Source organism: Cuculus canorus, chromosome 17 (assembly GCF_017976375.1).
Source record: "Cuculus canorus isolate bCucCan1 chromosome 17, bCucCan1.pri, whole genome shotgun sequence".
Classification (NCBI taxonomy): Eukaryota; Metazoa; Chordata; class Aves; order Cuculiformes; family Cuculidae; genus Cuculus; species Cuculus canorus.
The window spans coordinates 6,033,292-6,048,358 of record NC_071417.1 but is presented as its reverse complement, the minus strand read 5'-3'; the positions used below and the strand labels follow the sequence as shown (position 1 = coordinate 6,048,358).

At 45.4% G+C, this 15,067-nt stretch overlaps 1 protein-coding gene across 10 annotated transcripts in view; it reads right to left on the bottom strand.

Moving 5' to 3' along the window:
* The window catches only part of PITPNM2 (phosphatidylinositol transfer protein membrane associated 2), a 133,529-nt gene extending 119,667 nt beyond the window's left edge, over window positions 1-13,862 (bottom strand). For 3 of the 10 annotated variants that reach the window (XM_054082174.1, XM_054082182.1, XM_054082180.1), the window contains exon 1: window positions 13,706-13,862. The gene's annotated coding sequence lies outside the window, so the exon portion shown is untranslated. The remainder of the gene's footprint in view (window positions 1-13,705) is intronic. The other 7 variants (XM_054082184.1, XM_054082186.1, XM_054082178.1 and 4 more) reach the window with 6 other exon arrangements.
* Between the last annotated feature and the right edge of the window lie 1,205 nt (window positions 13,863-15,067).

Below are 15,067 nucleotides of genomic sequence, written 5' to 3'. Positions count from 1 at the left end.
AAGTGAAAGAGTTGGTCATCGAGTCGTTTAACTGACCTCAAAACCTTCTCGCAAGGCAACTGCTAGCTGTGGATCTGCCTGGGCTGGAAACTACAGGTCCAGTCTGCAAACCTGAGCTTTAGGAGTCTGATCCAAGTTTAAAGACAAGGGATTCCCATGCGCTGGGGGCTCAGGTACAGCTTTCCACTGTGGTCTCAAAGCAGCCACCATGCATCTGCATCCTCATACAGACGGCACAGAGGAGACACTCCTGCCACACAATGGTGTTACGGCATTCACTAAGCTTTGCCAGGCACCTTGAGAGCTGAAAGCACCAAGAATGAACACTGAGCTATGCAGGATGAGCTACAATTCTGTATTTGTAATGCACAAATGCAGTTGTCTTGCATACTCACTACACACCATTCCTTAACGTCATCCAAACATGACTTCAGCTGAATCTTAGCTTTCTTTTCTTTACTATCACTCTTGTTCCCAATATTAATACAGTCAAGACTAGTTCATTAATAAAGTGGACTCCGCAGACTTACAAGATTAACACTGTAAATCATTACTACTTCTAAAATTACATCTTAAAATCGGCTGAAGTTAAATATTTGGTGATTGGATAGATATAAAACTGCGTCAAGAATCTGTGTGTGTGCTTTAGGGCAGAATTAACCCACTTAATTCTTAAGGAATCCTTTAAGTAAAAACTATTTTCATTAAGCAAAATTTGAAGCGTTTCTTCTCTTACTGTTATGCACAACATCATGTTTTAAAGCCTAAAGGATTTTATCTCTAAATCACATATTCAAATCTGTATGATGGAAATATATTATTAAATATAACATTTTAATCTTGCTTTGCATTTGAACTTTTAAATGCTTTTCCAGGGAAGCAAGTGTTTCATTAGTCCTTTTAGCCATTCTACCGCATTGACATGCAAGAAAATAAGAATCCTCACATTACCTTTCTTTTTAAAAGGATTAATTACATCTACATCTGATTGAGTCTTACCATGTTTTAAATGTCATACAATAATTCACTCCTCAAGTGCATCGGGATCTGTCAATATCCATTCTACGCTTGTTTTCACAAGCTAGAAAAGCTTCTACAGATGCTGGACGTGCTAGACAACATCCTCTCAAAAGGAATATCCTCCAGAACCTACACTTAACCTCATAAGTTTTTCAAATGGAGTCAGCCCAGAACCCTGCTCCGTTTCCCTGGATTTCCAGAGCAGAACACAGTTCTCAGAATCAGCAGGGCCCTGGACCCTGAGTTTAAGTGTTGGGTTGACCAGCTGTGGGAGCAATCTTGAAAGCCTCACTGGGCACCTATGCAAACCAGGATGAGCAGACAAAACCTCCTCAGATTAATTAAAAAAACCAAAAACAAAAAACCACACATTCGTCCTTCCTGCTTTATTCATTTTTGTTTCAAGGTTGGGTTTTTTTTTTTCCTTTTTTTTTGTAGATTGGGGAAGGACAATAAAACTTCTTATTCTCAGTGACAACAAGTCTGAAACAATTATTCCAAACGGAAAGACAGAGTTCTCCACATCCTTGCTAAAACAGTACTGGAATCACAAGTGATTAAAAGCAAAAACATTTCTGAACAACAGAAAGTGAAACTATTGCCTTTGGCAAAATGTAAACACTGCCATTTTCTCTGCAGTAAACACTGAAAGTGACAGATAATTAACCTAGTCTAGGACATTATGCCATATTTTTAAACTTTTTTTCTGCAATAATCATACACAATTCACCTTGACTGTGTTCCCAAGTCACTGCAGTTTGCAGAGGCCTCACCAATGCTATTCATAATTTACTTATTTCTAGGTATGAGATTACCAATACAAAATTTAAACTTAAAAATGGTCAGTTTTAAGCCACTTTTAGACTGATAAAAATTAACCCTGTCTGCATTTCAGAAACATTTTGTGGTAATAAGTGGTACCAAATACACAGTTAAGACTGCTTCTGTTTTAGAATGATCCTACTGAAGTGCAGGAGACTTAAGAGTTCTTAAACAAGGGACTCATTTGTCCAAAGCAAACCGCCAGGAAAAAAAGCAACCCAACAAAATCATTTCAAAATGTGAGTTAATCAGCTCCCAAAAGGCTACAAGAATATGTTTATTATGGGTGATTTGCAAAGATGAACATTACGAACTTCCTCCCTTCTTCAAAAGGCTTTCAGGGAAGCATCTCAGCCTCTGGGCACCAGAGCAGCTCAGAATCGAACCTATGCGAAGACCACGTTTGGCTTTGGAGCAGCACAGTTTCATGCCTGGCACCTGCAAGCAGCCCACAGCTGTTAGCAGACATTCACATGCAAACAGATTTTTGCAAGGAGGAGGTGCCACCTGCAAGCAGATCATTTTTAGCACAACCATTGAAAACACTACATTACACTAACAGAACTGGCATTTACCTTTCCATGCAGGGTGATTAATTACACGATGCTCTCTGCTGGCTTGTGAAGGCTTCCCTGCTTAACCAATGCATTGCGCTCCACTTTATCCGTCCTTCCTCCTGAAAGGCACCATCACTGCCACCACTAAAACACTTCATATTAGTGAGTCAGGCAGCATTCCCTCCTCACTGCTGCCTGAACTAACACCCTTGGTGACAACCACAGACCAGAACACACTGGCCTTGCAGCCGAGATCCGGGTCCTGTCGTGCAAGGGCGAAGGCAGTAAGAAGGCGAGATTCACGCGCTGTTTCTGCAAAGTCAGAGGCACTGACAACACAATCTTGCAGGGATAAATGAACTCACAAAACTGTTCCTAGCAAATACCACAGCTGTTTGAGCTCAGCCTACTGCTCTTGTACGATCTGCATTAATAAATACTAAGCTAGAACAAGTGTCAGCTGTGGTCAAACACAGCATGCCCGTGGTTTGGAAGCATCGGTTTCAGACCACAGATAGTCACAAGAGTCCTTTATCCTCCGAGATGGTGTTTTCCATTCTTGTACGAGTTAGTCATCCTAAAAACCATAAGGGGATTTAAGTGACAAAACAGAGAGAATAAATTCAGAACCCTGAAGAACTCTGTTAACTAGAAGCACGATTTCCAGGATGCACCAGGAAATTAATCAACATGCAAGATAAATGCAGCAGTTAATTAGAAAACGTGAGGAGCTCAGAAAGGCACCTGGACCTTTTTTCCCTGTCTGATGCTCATAGCACCTGGACCCTCCAAAGTGCCTCTGGGGTGACATTCGCTAAGGAGCTTGGGGTCCTGGCCTCATCATAAGCAGTCACACCCAAAGGGAAGAGAGAGAAAGCAAAATGCTGCCAGAAAGCTGCCTGGGCTCTGGACCTCACGGTAGCTATAATAAGCTTTTAATTTGCAAAGCATTCTCCCGCTTTTCTTTAAAGGTGTTATTCCTTTACGTGAAATGGGAGACAGGAGCGTGAACTGTTACAACCCATGGCTCCCATTAGGCTGCAAGAAAAATACATTAAGAACACCCTACGCTCCATATGCACCCTTACAAGACTCTTACGAAACTCATATCAGTCTCTGCAAGGTGGGAAAGAGTTCACATTCCACATCACACCCCAACAGAGAGAACCTGGTCTCCATAGCCCCTCGCCCTCCAAGGGCGGATGATCTGCCTCCACGGCAGGATCCCAGAAGAGCAAACAGCAGCATCTGCTCCACGCCACATGGTATTCTGAGATGGGCAATTACACGTTCCAATCTTTAAAAGTAGCTTTTATAAGCATCTATTTATAATCAAGTTCCAAACTCCCCTCTGAGAGAAGTATAGCCTACAGGATTTTTTTTATTTCCAGGAGCACAAAAGTGGAGAAGGAGGGTGGAAAAAAAAACCCCAACCAAACAGAAAAGGCCTCTTGGGTTCAGCACCCGTGTATGCTAAATGACTTCGTGATTTATACATGAGAAAAATCCTCACAGAGGGGGACAGCAAAGTGAATCAGCCAGACAGGGTCCCTACAGCCTGCTTTTAGGAGGACCTTTTTTGAAAATGTATTTTAATTTGATCTTTTGATTTACAGAATATTGTATATTCCCAGTGATTTCTGGCTGGGTATATTTCAAGCAGAGAACTCCGCTTCAGCTTCCACCCTTCCCATATAAATGTGGCAGTTAGCACAGAAAAAATAGTCAATTATGCCATATTTCACCTTAAATAAAGCAGCTCAGAAACAATGCACCATTTAATCTGTACTTGACAGCCAGGTAAGAAATAAAGTGTCTCAGTAACATGCTTAAAGAGCGCCTGAAATCCATTCGTAGCCCTTGATGGAAGCCTGTCCTTGTCAAACCCACAATCCGTATTAATGCACAGTACTGTGCTTTTATTCTTCATTTTATCAGAGCTCATCTGCTGATCAATGAGGAGTCCCATGAAATAGCACTTTGAATTTCAATGTCAACACAGCAGTACTGTGGTAATGATCAAAAATATTTACATATTGCTTCATTGATCATGGGGTGTTCTTTTCCAACCATCTGGCTACTGGGCATTATTTTTTTTTAAAATTCATTTTATTTTTTAGGGCTTTAAACAGTAGTAAAGCAGGTTATTTGAACATCTGCACAGCTAACATCTAGCATTCCACCTGAATCATGTTCTGTTATTTTTAACCTAGAACATCAGCCATAGCATTAATCAACTTCATCCCATCTCACAGAGGAAAAAAAAAGGGAATTTTCTTAATGAGGACAAAACCAAAAAAATGACAAACACGTGCTCCCTGCTTACCAGAACAGTGTGCCAATTCAGCTACAAGGTCTCATTTCTAATGTGACTCGAGAGTGTCACCATTTTGACAACAGATGAGTCAAATGGAAATATGTCACTCACTCTGCACTCCTTACCAGCCTTGAGATACAGAAACCTTGTAAGGGCTGTTTTTTCCACCTCCAGATGGAACACCTTATGATAACAGCAGTGCTGAGCCCCTGGGCTCCACAGAGTGCTCCTGTGTTGATGCTGTCTTTAATAACTGCTCAAGCTACCCAAGCCAGGCGGTTGAGACCAGATGCTGCCACACAGGTGGTAAGGATGAAGCTTCAACAGGCAACAATTCATACAATCACAGAATCATTAAGGTTGGAAAAGACCTCCAAGATCATCAAGCCCAATACCATCGTGCCCAAACTCTCATGCAGCTCCCTAGCAGTCACCTGTGGCGTGCTTGGCAAGCCTCCCCTGGGGCAGCATACCACCCTGCAGGGCCAGGGACGCACACCTGTTCTACACAAAGCACAGAACTGTGGTGAGAATCAGGGGTTCAACCTCAAGAAAACCCAAACAATAGCAAAAAGCACCTTTCTGCAAGGTGCTCCAAGCACCAACACGTTGCACTCCCCCAGCAGAGTACAGCAGTTCTAGTTAACTCTTGCCTAGCCGACACCAGGTTTCCACATAAAAATATCTTTTTAAAAAGCTTTGAAAAGCTAATCTGCATACATTCTTCAAGAAAGCTGAACAGTAAGTTAAATGAAATACGCAGGAAAGACTGACATCTACAAGATCTACAAGTCTTCTGCAAGAGACCTCTGCAGAATAGGAGATAAGAACATTAAAAAGCTGCTTCTCAAACAGCTGTCAAACTCATTTCAAGGGTTTTTTTTTTTTGGTGCCTCCAAACCTATTTATAAGCAGAGCTGAGTCTCTTAGATACTGGTGCCACAAACTTGATTTAGAAAGAATGGGAGGGAGTTAAATTATACTCTGCCTTTAAGTCAAGAATAAAAATAGTCTCTCACCACAGTTTAGCTGATGACTTTTGGTAATATTAAGATAAAACATTTTTACCTCTTTTTTTCATTTCTTCTTTGATAAAAAGGAATAAAACACAAGTTCTGTCAGCAAAATGACAGACAACAACAGGGGGAAGTAATCCAACGTATCTACCTTTGATAATACAGATGTTCTGTTAGACAATGAGATCTCACCTCTGTGTCAGGCTCCTTTTTCTGCTGAGGCAGCTGCATTAAGAAGGACAGGCTGCCCAGATAAGTCGTGGCTGCCCCATCCCTGGAGGTGTTCAAGGCCAGGCTGGATGGGGCTCTGAGCACCCTGATCCAGTGGGAGGTGTCCCTGCCCATGGCAGGGGGGAATGGAACTGGATGGGCCTTGAGGTCCCTTCCAACCCAAACCATTCTATGATTCTATAATTCAGAGAAGTCTTCGACAGACAAAGGCTCTCTCCCCTACATCCTCTCTGCCTAGACAGCCAGATGTTTTTGCAGACATGATGCAGTGTATTTGGCTCTTGACCTGACAAACTCCACCGAAGGCCACACACAGAAGGAAAAGCACCTACAAAACATACGGAGCAGTTTTCCTTACAACTTTGCATAAATAATTACTGCTGTTAGAAATCAGTTTATAAAACCATATAACTGAGAAGTTTTACTATCCAGAGTCTTCTCCCTCCACTCCAACACAGGGATGCTGCATATCCAACGCTACTATTCCTGCTGAGCAGAGCACTAAGCAGAGGTATCAAAGTGTACGCCCTCAGCAAGGCAAGTCAAACCATCTCTTGCTCTCCTAAACAAAATGATAGAAATGATAGATTAACACTGGGAAGCCAGAGCAACACACAGAAGCTGTACTAAAAAGGTTAATCCTTCAAGTATGCTTGCCTAAATAACTCGCAGAGGTAGCATGTTAGATAAATGTGCCTTTTGGAAAAGCCTATTTATAGGCTTTAAATGTAAGCAAAAGATAACATTAAAAATTATTCCATAGTCCCAAAACAGATAAAGGATACATGGTGTCCATGCTGAACACATTTTTGAGGATATTTTGTGGAAGACGTTTGCCATCTGTTGAAGTTAAAACTTGGAACAATATTTTATAATCCAGATACTGGCTAGACAAAGAATGGGTCTCAAGAGTCTGGATAAACGATGCTTTAAAACAAGGGAGAGAGGGAAAACAGAGAAGCTAGATGCTCTTCTCCATCAGCTTGCTTTGGTAGACCCGAGGCTGAAAAGCACCATGGTTCTGCCCAACCAATAACAGCCCATCTGGAAATGAGGTTTCTTACAAGCCAAGCCACCTCACTAGCACGGCCCAGGAAGACTAAGTGTTGGACTGGAAGACAGAATAAAATTGGAGGCAGAAAAGTACAAGTTTTTTACTGTCTTTTCTACTGTGTTGTGATCTGCAACATTTCAGATGTCTGCTACTGCTTTACCCTTGTTTAAAACAGAAGGGATTCTCCACTTCTGCTTGCAAAGAGAACTGAAAGTCAGCCACAGAGAGCACTACCACGGAGATGAGGATGGCAGAAAAAAAGCAAGCAAGAGGCCTTCCTCCCCCTCCCGTTCTTTTCCACAAAATTTCTCTGAGTTATTTACCTACTCGTATCCTGAACTCCCTCTCCAGTTTCACAGTTTGCAGTTAACTCTGCATTCTGCTGGAGATAACACATGTTTAGCTTTCAGCATGTTTAGGCTAGAACACCCTCTGAATGTCACGCGAGGTCGCCGAGCCCACAGAGGGAAGTATTTCCAGCTGCAGAGACAGGCTAGAAGATAATAGACAGAAATATGAGGCTCCATCTCTACAGCACCCTGAAGAAATCAACCTACTCAGTGAAGGAGACAACCAAACAGCTTGGCAACGCCTACAACTGGTGCTCAACTCAAATCCAGCAAAAAGATGTAAATGTTTAGATTTCAGTTTCATCTGATATGATAAAAATAAAATGTCTATTTCCTTCTTTAAAAAAAAAAGCATTAAAATAGGTAAGCCACTCACATAGAGAAAATTATCCTGCAGCCTTTCTACCTTTAGGAGGAGCTTATTTAAGTTATAGTATTGATCTTGAGACAAATTACCATCACAAGCAATATTATTCCATTGAATTGTCTTCTGACGTATATAAAACATAATGACACTGCGTGTCTATATATAAATTCCTACATAAAATTGTTTTCCTGTTCATTCCAAACATCTAGTGGCTGATAGCAGCACATTATTTTTTACCTCTGAATAAACGCCCGCAGCTCTCCAGGGTTCTCTATGGACTGATAACTCTGATTCCAATGCACATCATCTGAAAAAAGCCCCAGAGCAATCCACTACGTCCTGAACCGGACTCTTTACGAGTTAGCCATGCTAGACGCAATGGAAGCTGACTGGCAGTTTACCATGGCTGTACTATAAAAACCTGAAATCCTTCTGTAACCTTTTAATGCAATAATGGAATTAAGGGCCCACTACACATCCATAGTTAACAGTCATGCAAATATCAAACTTCTCTGGAGCTGAAGATAACACGGCCTCACCCCTAAAGCCCCAAGATATGCCAAAGCGCTCAACATGCCAATGTAATTACACATTCCCACCTTCCAAATCAGTTATTGTGCCGTTAAAGAGAAATGCCTTCTCAGGTCATTGCTCTGTGGGTTAAGTCAGCCAAGATGCTTGAATTAGCCTCCCGAAGCTCAGTGATCATTATGTAAGTGCCAGCAATCTAAACAAATCAGAGTTAACTTCCCTGTCCATTAAAAGAACTGCTGCTGTGATGATGAATTGCAGAACTTTCAGCTGTTCATTCACTATTAGCTTCCCCAAGTACTCCCAGTTATACCGCAGCCATCAGATGTGCCTGTCCAGCTGCAAACTATCACTTGCTTCATTACTGGCTTGCCTGGACCACCGCTGCCCCAGCCAGCCTATGAGAACTTAGAAATCCCTGGATATCGTCTCTGAAAGGAAACAGAGCTGTTTAAAGAATAGAAAGGATGGATGGCGAACTGTTTTCCCTCATCAGGAGTCTCCCCAACCTACACAAACCCAACTGCTTTTCTGCAGAGGAGGGTTTTGAAGGTTCCTGCTTACAATACCATGGCAGTCATCAACGTCAGCTGTCCAAACAAAAGTCAGGACTGTAAAAGCTGTGCAGAGTTCTCGCTAATTAAAATACTCAGTGTTCAGGGTTGGGTTAGTGAAAAATCCTTGAGGTCCACAAGGATGCCAATTCCTGGATGTTATGGCTCTTCAAATCTGTCTAAGCCAGAATTTCTGGAAACTGTTTAAGAGCCGAGAAGAAAACTCTACTTCGAAGGTCTCAAGTACTAGATCGGAAAGGAGAAGCCAAAGATCAGCCTCCCCATGATGGGAAAACGCAGTCGCCACGCTCAGGGTGCCACGCTCCTACCCAAGCATCTGCATCCTGCCCAGCAACCTTCTTAATCAACCGAGGTGTTTGCTTTCTGTCCCTGCTCTCTGTGGCATTCTGCCTGCAGAGTCAGAGCACTGGTATGTGCCCTCCTGCTAGGTGGTGGCCAGGAGGACACAGGAGCAATGACCTCAACGTCTTCACTCCTGAACTCCAGAGCACCCTGCCAGGGCTGACAGCTTCACTGCAGCTTTTCACTCTGTTCACTGACCTGAGCTATGTTAATCACCAAACCCAAAATCACTGTATCCTTGCTAGCATCCCTTGCATATGAGAGCCCACATGCAGGAGACGCTGTTTTCCACCTCAGCAAGACACACCAAGTTCACCCCCTAGATGATCTTTCATTGCAAAGCTGCCACCTCCTTGCTGGCATCTCCTTCCATATACCCAAGGCTCTCCAGGGTAGTTTTTGGCCCTATGCTTCTTTGATTTCCTCCTGGTTTTGCACAGTAAATCATGCAGCTCCCTGCACCCGCATACACGCAGTAACTATCTCCACTTGCCTAAGAAATCTCTTAGTTCTTCTCCCGTCCAAAGCTTGACTCTGTGTCAAACGCACTTGGGAAGGGTTGCAGGAGTGAGAAGCAGCTCTGCCTCCAGACACCACCTTCTCTCCAGAGATCCCCTGCATCCCCACAATCACCCTTCAAAAAGAAAGAAGCCAGTAGAGAAAAAGGTATCAAAGTTCCCCCACGGGATTTGCTGAATCACTTTGCTGTGTGCTTCAAAAGGATACACATTTTTTTAATTAAAATACACCATCAAAGCAGTCACTGCTCTGAAACCCCTCTGCCCAGGGAAAATCCACAAGGACGACTTCAGTTCTGTCCAGTAACTTGGAATCGTGCTGATCAAAACTCCCTGCCATGATAGGAGCAGCACTAGCCCATGATAAATTGGTTTGCTCTTCTTACATTAAGAACATCTAAAAATCATTCATTACTTTGTTCATACAAAACTCCGTAGGACCCTTGGCATTGACACCATGATTAGAGAAGGCACATTCCCTTCCAGTTCACACAGACTCCTCTGCCCCAGCGCAATGTCGTGGCATTTGGATTTCCTCCAACACCCACAAAACAAAGTCAAAAATAAAGTGTTTTATTTATGCCATCCCCCCCATTAATTACTCCATTTTCATTCAGCTGAATACTGTGGAACATTTTTGTTTATAAGGCACTTTCAGGCTCAAAACTGAATTTAGATAAACAGAAATATTAATTGTGTCATACCCTATGTCAGCCAGCTTTAAAATTAGATTAGAAGGCATCTTCGATGTTTAGAGAAACCGGCTGTTGAGAAAACCATGGGTTTTATATGTCGAATTTTCTTTCTAAGAAAATAAAAGCAAAAAGAAAGACACTGAGGTCTTTTTCTCCTCTCTCCTCAAAATGAGGGACGTGTCCCAAATACAGGGAAGCCTAAAAGAAAAACATCATGTGAAAAAAACATTCCTCAGTGGATCACGCTGGTCCTAGAACAGGACACTGCTGTGAATATGCATGAGTGGCATGAGTCAAACGACACTCGGGAGCAAGCATCAGCTTTCACTTGCCATTTTCTTAAGCCTCCCATTCAGGCTGCCAAGACAACAACTGAACGACAAGATTTTTATTTGAATGCCGTTTTGGATTAATTGGAGGAATCTTCTTTAAATTAGCTTGCTTGAAGGATGTGCTGCTTCCCTATTAGGCCAAATCACAGAAGCAGTAACAAATTGCGAATAAAAAGAGACCATTTATTTAAATTCAACACCCCTCAGCACCTCAGTCAGTTGTAAGTTTTGAGAATTGCTATTAACAACAACACAAAAAGAAAAAAAAAAATCAGGACAAGGTCTTTCCAAACTGGTTGCTGTCAACTAAAATGAGAAGTTAGATAAAACTCCCACATGCCAGATGGCAAATCACAATAAATGCTTGGGCTGTTAGATGCACAACAAGTGGCAAAGATATTGAAATACACCATCAGCAAACCCAAAATAGAAAGGATATTTCAATAAGAAATTAACATTAGGGAGAAAGATCCTTCTGAAGCTCATCGGAATCAAAAGTCATACATGGAGGGCTTCTTACTTTACCGGCTATCTCACATAGACACAAGGAACAAGGAACAGTTCTAGTAGAGTTACCTGAAGCTAAGGGCTACCGTCAACAAGAGCCTCAGAGTTAACTGTTTAGACATCACTTATGACCTTTTCTGCCAAGATAGTTTAAAAATATATCATTAAAGGATTCCAGGGAATTGTTTGCTCAAACCATTACTGTTTCCTGAACACAGATGCAAGAAAAAGTTATATTAATAAGATAAACAGCTGCTACTATATGCTGCTTAAATGGTAACAAAAGCATCTAAGGGCCATAAAGGGAATAGTAAGGGAATTAAAAAGCATTTTTATGCACGAAGATGGCTAACATCTGTACATTCATTAAAGTGTATCAACCATGCTTTTAATTAAAGTTAGTGACAGAAACCTAAATATGATTAATGAAGCCTAGCAGCCTACCAGAAGTCTGCTCTATCAAAAGCAAAAAGCACAAGCTGTGTTTCCAGGCCTTCCCTGCTCATTTCTCTTTCCCTCTTGGAGATGCTGCCACAATCAGAACATATTGCAAGGACCACGAAGCAGCATTCCTGTGAAAAACAGCAAGCCAGGACAAGTCTGCAACCATACTTTCATGCTTGGCCATTCTTTATTTTGTATATCCCAAGGAGGCGTTTCAATTACTGAACAGCCCAGGGCCAAGACAACAAGCCGGTTACCTGTCAGAATAACCAGCTCTACAGCAATCTATCAACCACCGCAGGCGAGAGGTCTGCCAAAGGCCGGGAAAAAGGCTGCACAACACATAGGAGTCTCCTGTTTGACAGTGGGAAAAAATCCCTCCTAAGCCAGCACTGCACTCTGTAACTCAGCCAGCCTTCTTGGGTCACTCCGAAGCACAAAACGCAGTCACAACAAAAATAAACTACATGGTTAGAATACATTGAAAGCAAAAAGATGTGGGCATGGAGAGGGAATTAGAACGCAATAGGAGGATAAGAAGTCCTACAGGACACGGATATTTTAACATGCAATGAAACCACATCCTGCTCAAGTCCCGATGTCTGCAGACTCGTCTATTACCGCTGTCCTGTGGAAGGGCTGTCAGGTTCAGAGCTGAGCACGTGCAGATTAGGTTTTCAAAGACTGAAGATACGTTTTAGCACCTTGTTACCCACTTAGCTGCTTCCAGACACACAGAACATGGACGTTCTCACTTTAGAGCAGACATCAGCACAGCAATAAACTTTTTTTTCACTTAAATACACAAATTAAATAAACTTTGTCTTAGTCATCACTTTTTAGCATAAAATGCAACAGGACTGAATTGCAGGGCTGACTGAACAGGGCTCTGCTCCGAGAGGTTCCTCACTCCCAGCTCTGCTAGAGATGCTCCAGCCCCAGGGTGAGAACCTTAGGGCAGAACCTCTGCGCTTGCACCTCTTCAGTGAAGCCAGAAGGGCTGGGGAGGAGGTGAAGGAAGGATTTAACTCTCCCACAGCTGGGTAAAAAGCTGCTCGTGCTGTAGGCTGCTGGCATGGGCAGCAGCACCCTCCAGAACGGAGCTCAGAGATGCTCAGGGGCACCAGGCTGGGCCCCTTCTGTCCAGTGATGGAGGGGCCAAGGGATGCCAGGCCCAGCAGAGAGGAGCCCATTGTCCAGTGGAGGAATGGGCGCGCTGCTCTCTCTAACGGGAAAATCTCTTCCTCCTGCCTTCCTGAGCAGAGACACCGCCAGTTCCCTGTCACCCCCCCCAGCAGTTTGCAGACACAGGGGTGTCAGGAGCCAAAAAAGCCCACAAGGTTCTGCCTCGGCTGTAACTACTCGAGGGTGTCTCTTCCGTGAGGCCACAGGGCTCGACCTCCTGCTTGCAGCCTCCGCTCCCTCCTCACCGCCTCGCTTCGACCGAGGGGCTCGTGGCCACCGCCTTCCCCACCGCAGAACGGCTCTGAAAAAGGAGGCTCTGCCGAAGCGGAATGCGCTGAAATTCAAGCCCGAGAGATGCGGAGGCTGCGGGAGGAAGAAGGGAAGGAGGGAAGATGGGGGAGGAAGGAGAGAGGCTGGGGAAGTGAAGGAAGGGAAGGGAGGAAGGAGAGGAAGGAGAGGAGGAAGGAAGATGGAAAAGGAAAGAGGGAGGCTGGAGAGGGCAGAAGGGAAGGCAGGAGACCGGGGAAGGCCGTGGGCTCTGCCCTCGGTGTTCGCACGCCCGCACAGGTCCCCGCCATCTCGCCCCGCGCCGCTCGCTCCGCCGTTACGAAACGCCCGTTGCGGTGGTGCGCGGCGGGAGGACAGCCTGCACCCACCGGCACCCGCGGGGGCTGCGGGCGATGCTCCCCGGGACCCGCGGGCGCTGCGGCGGCGCTCCCCGGGGCTGCGGGCGCTGCTCCCCGGCGCCGCCTCCCATTCTCTCCTCTGACTCGGGGAGCTCTCCCCGCCGCCGCGGACTCCGCCGAGCCCCCCGCTCGCCCCCCGGTCCCGGCCCCACGCACCGGCTGCTCCCGGCGCTGCTCCCGGCGCTGCCCGCGGGTCGCTGCCGGCCGTGGCCGCGCTGGCATCCCCCGCGGCTCGGGCAGCTCCTGGCCCGGCGGGGCGGGGGGAGAAGGGCCCGGCGTCCCCGGCCGCCGCTCGCCCTGCCCGGCGCTGCCGCTCCCCGGGCCGGGGCGCCCCCTGCCGGCAGCGCCGCCTCTGCGGAGCGCGGGCAGCGCCGGGGCCGGCAGTGCTTCACCGGGAAAACAACAGCAACGAAATCTGCTCTGACGCGATAAACATTTGTCCTCGAATGGTTTGGGTAGGAAAAGACCTCAAAGCCCATCCAGTCCCACCTCCTGCCATAGGCAGGGACACCTCCCACCAGACCGGGGCTCCCGGCCCCATCCAGCCTGGATGGACACCTCCAGGTTCGAGGCAGGCGCCGCAGCTCTGGGCACTCTGGGCCGGGGCCTCCCCACCTGCACAGGAAAAACAGTCGTTCTAATGTCTAATCCGAATCTCTCATCTTAAAACCCTTCCCCCTCATCCTCTCCCTGCACTCCCTGATCAGGAGCCCCTCCCAAGCTTTCCTGGAGCCACTTTTCTGGACTGGAAGCTGCTCTGAGGTCTCTCCGGAGCCTTCTTCGGGCTGAACAACCCCAACTCTCTCAGCCTGTCCTCATACAGGAACGTGCTGCGTGTTATTTTTAAGGATGCACCACTTCACTGCTTCTGTTCCACTCCAAAAATGTAAACTACTACCGGCAACCACCCCCTCAGTAAGTCCTGGACAATTCCAAACTCACCGGCTCCAGGAGCGCTGCACAGCTGATGCCAGCTGCAAGCGTGGTCTCTGTCCTCAGTGCCCTCATCAAGACCTGCTCTCGTTTCTGCTCTCCCTGGGGTCCCATCCCTGCTCCCCTGCGCTACCCACAGGGCCAGAACCCGCCAGCCTGGCCATCAACTCTTATTTCAACTGTTTTGTTCAGTACCTGCACTGCCACCGCAAGTTCTGGTCTGCATCTTGGCTCTTTTTAGAGCAGCAGATCTCAGCAGAGGCAGATTGTTCCTAAAGCTTTCACTGTACAGAGAGACATCTTTTTTTTGTTGTTTATTTGTTTAAATTTGCTTTTTAGAGAAGTGGACAAATAGAAATGTTATTTTCCAAAGGTTACATCCCAGAGGTGAAGGACCTGTCGTTTTATTATAAGAGAAAACTGTTCATGGGAGTGCCTGGCATGAGAAACAGAACAAAGCCTGGGGCTCCAAATCTTGTTGGTCTGGAAAGGTGATAAATGCCTGAGGTGAAGGAACGCAGGAGGAATATGATTCGTGTCCTCTCAGAGGAAGCATTCTGGCTCTTTGGGAGTCTGCATTTGTCC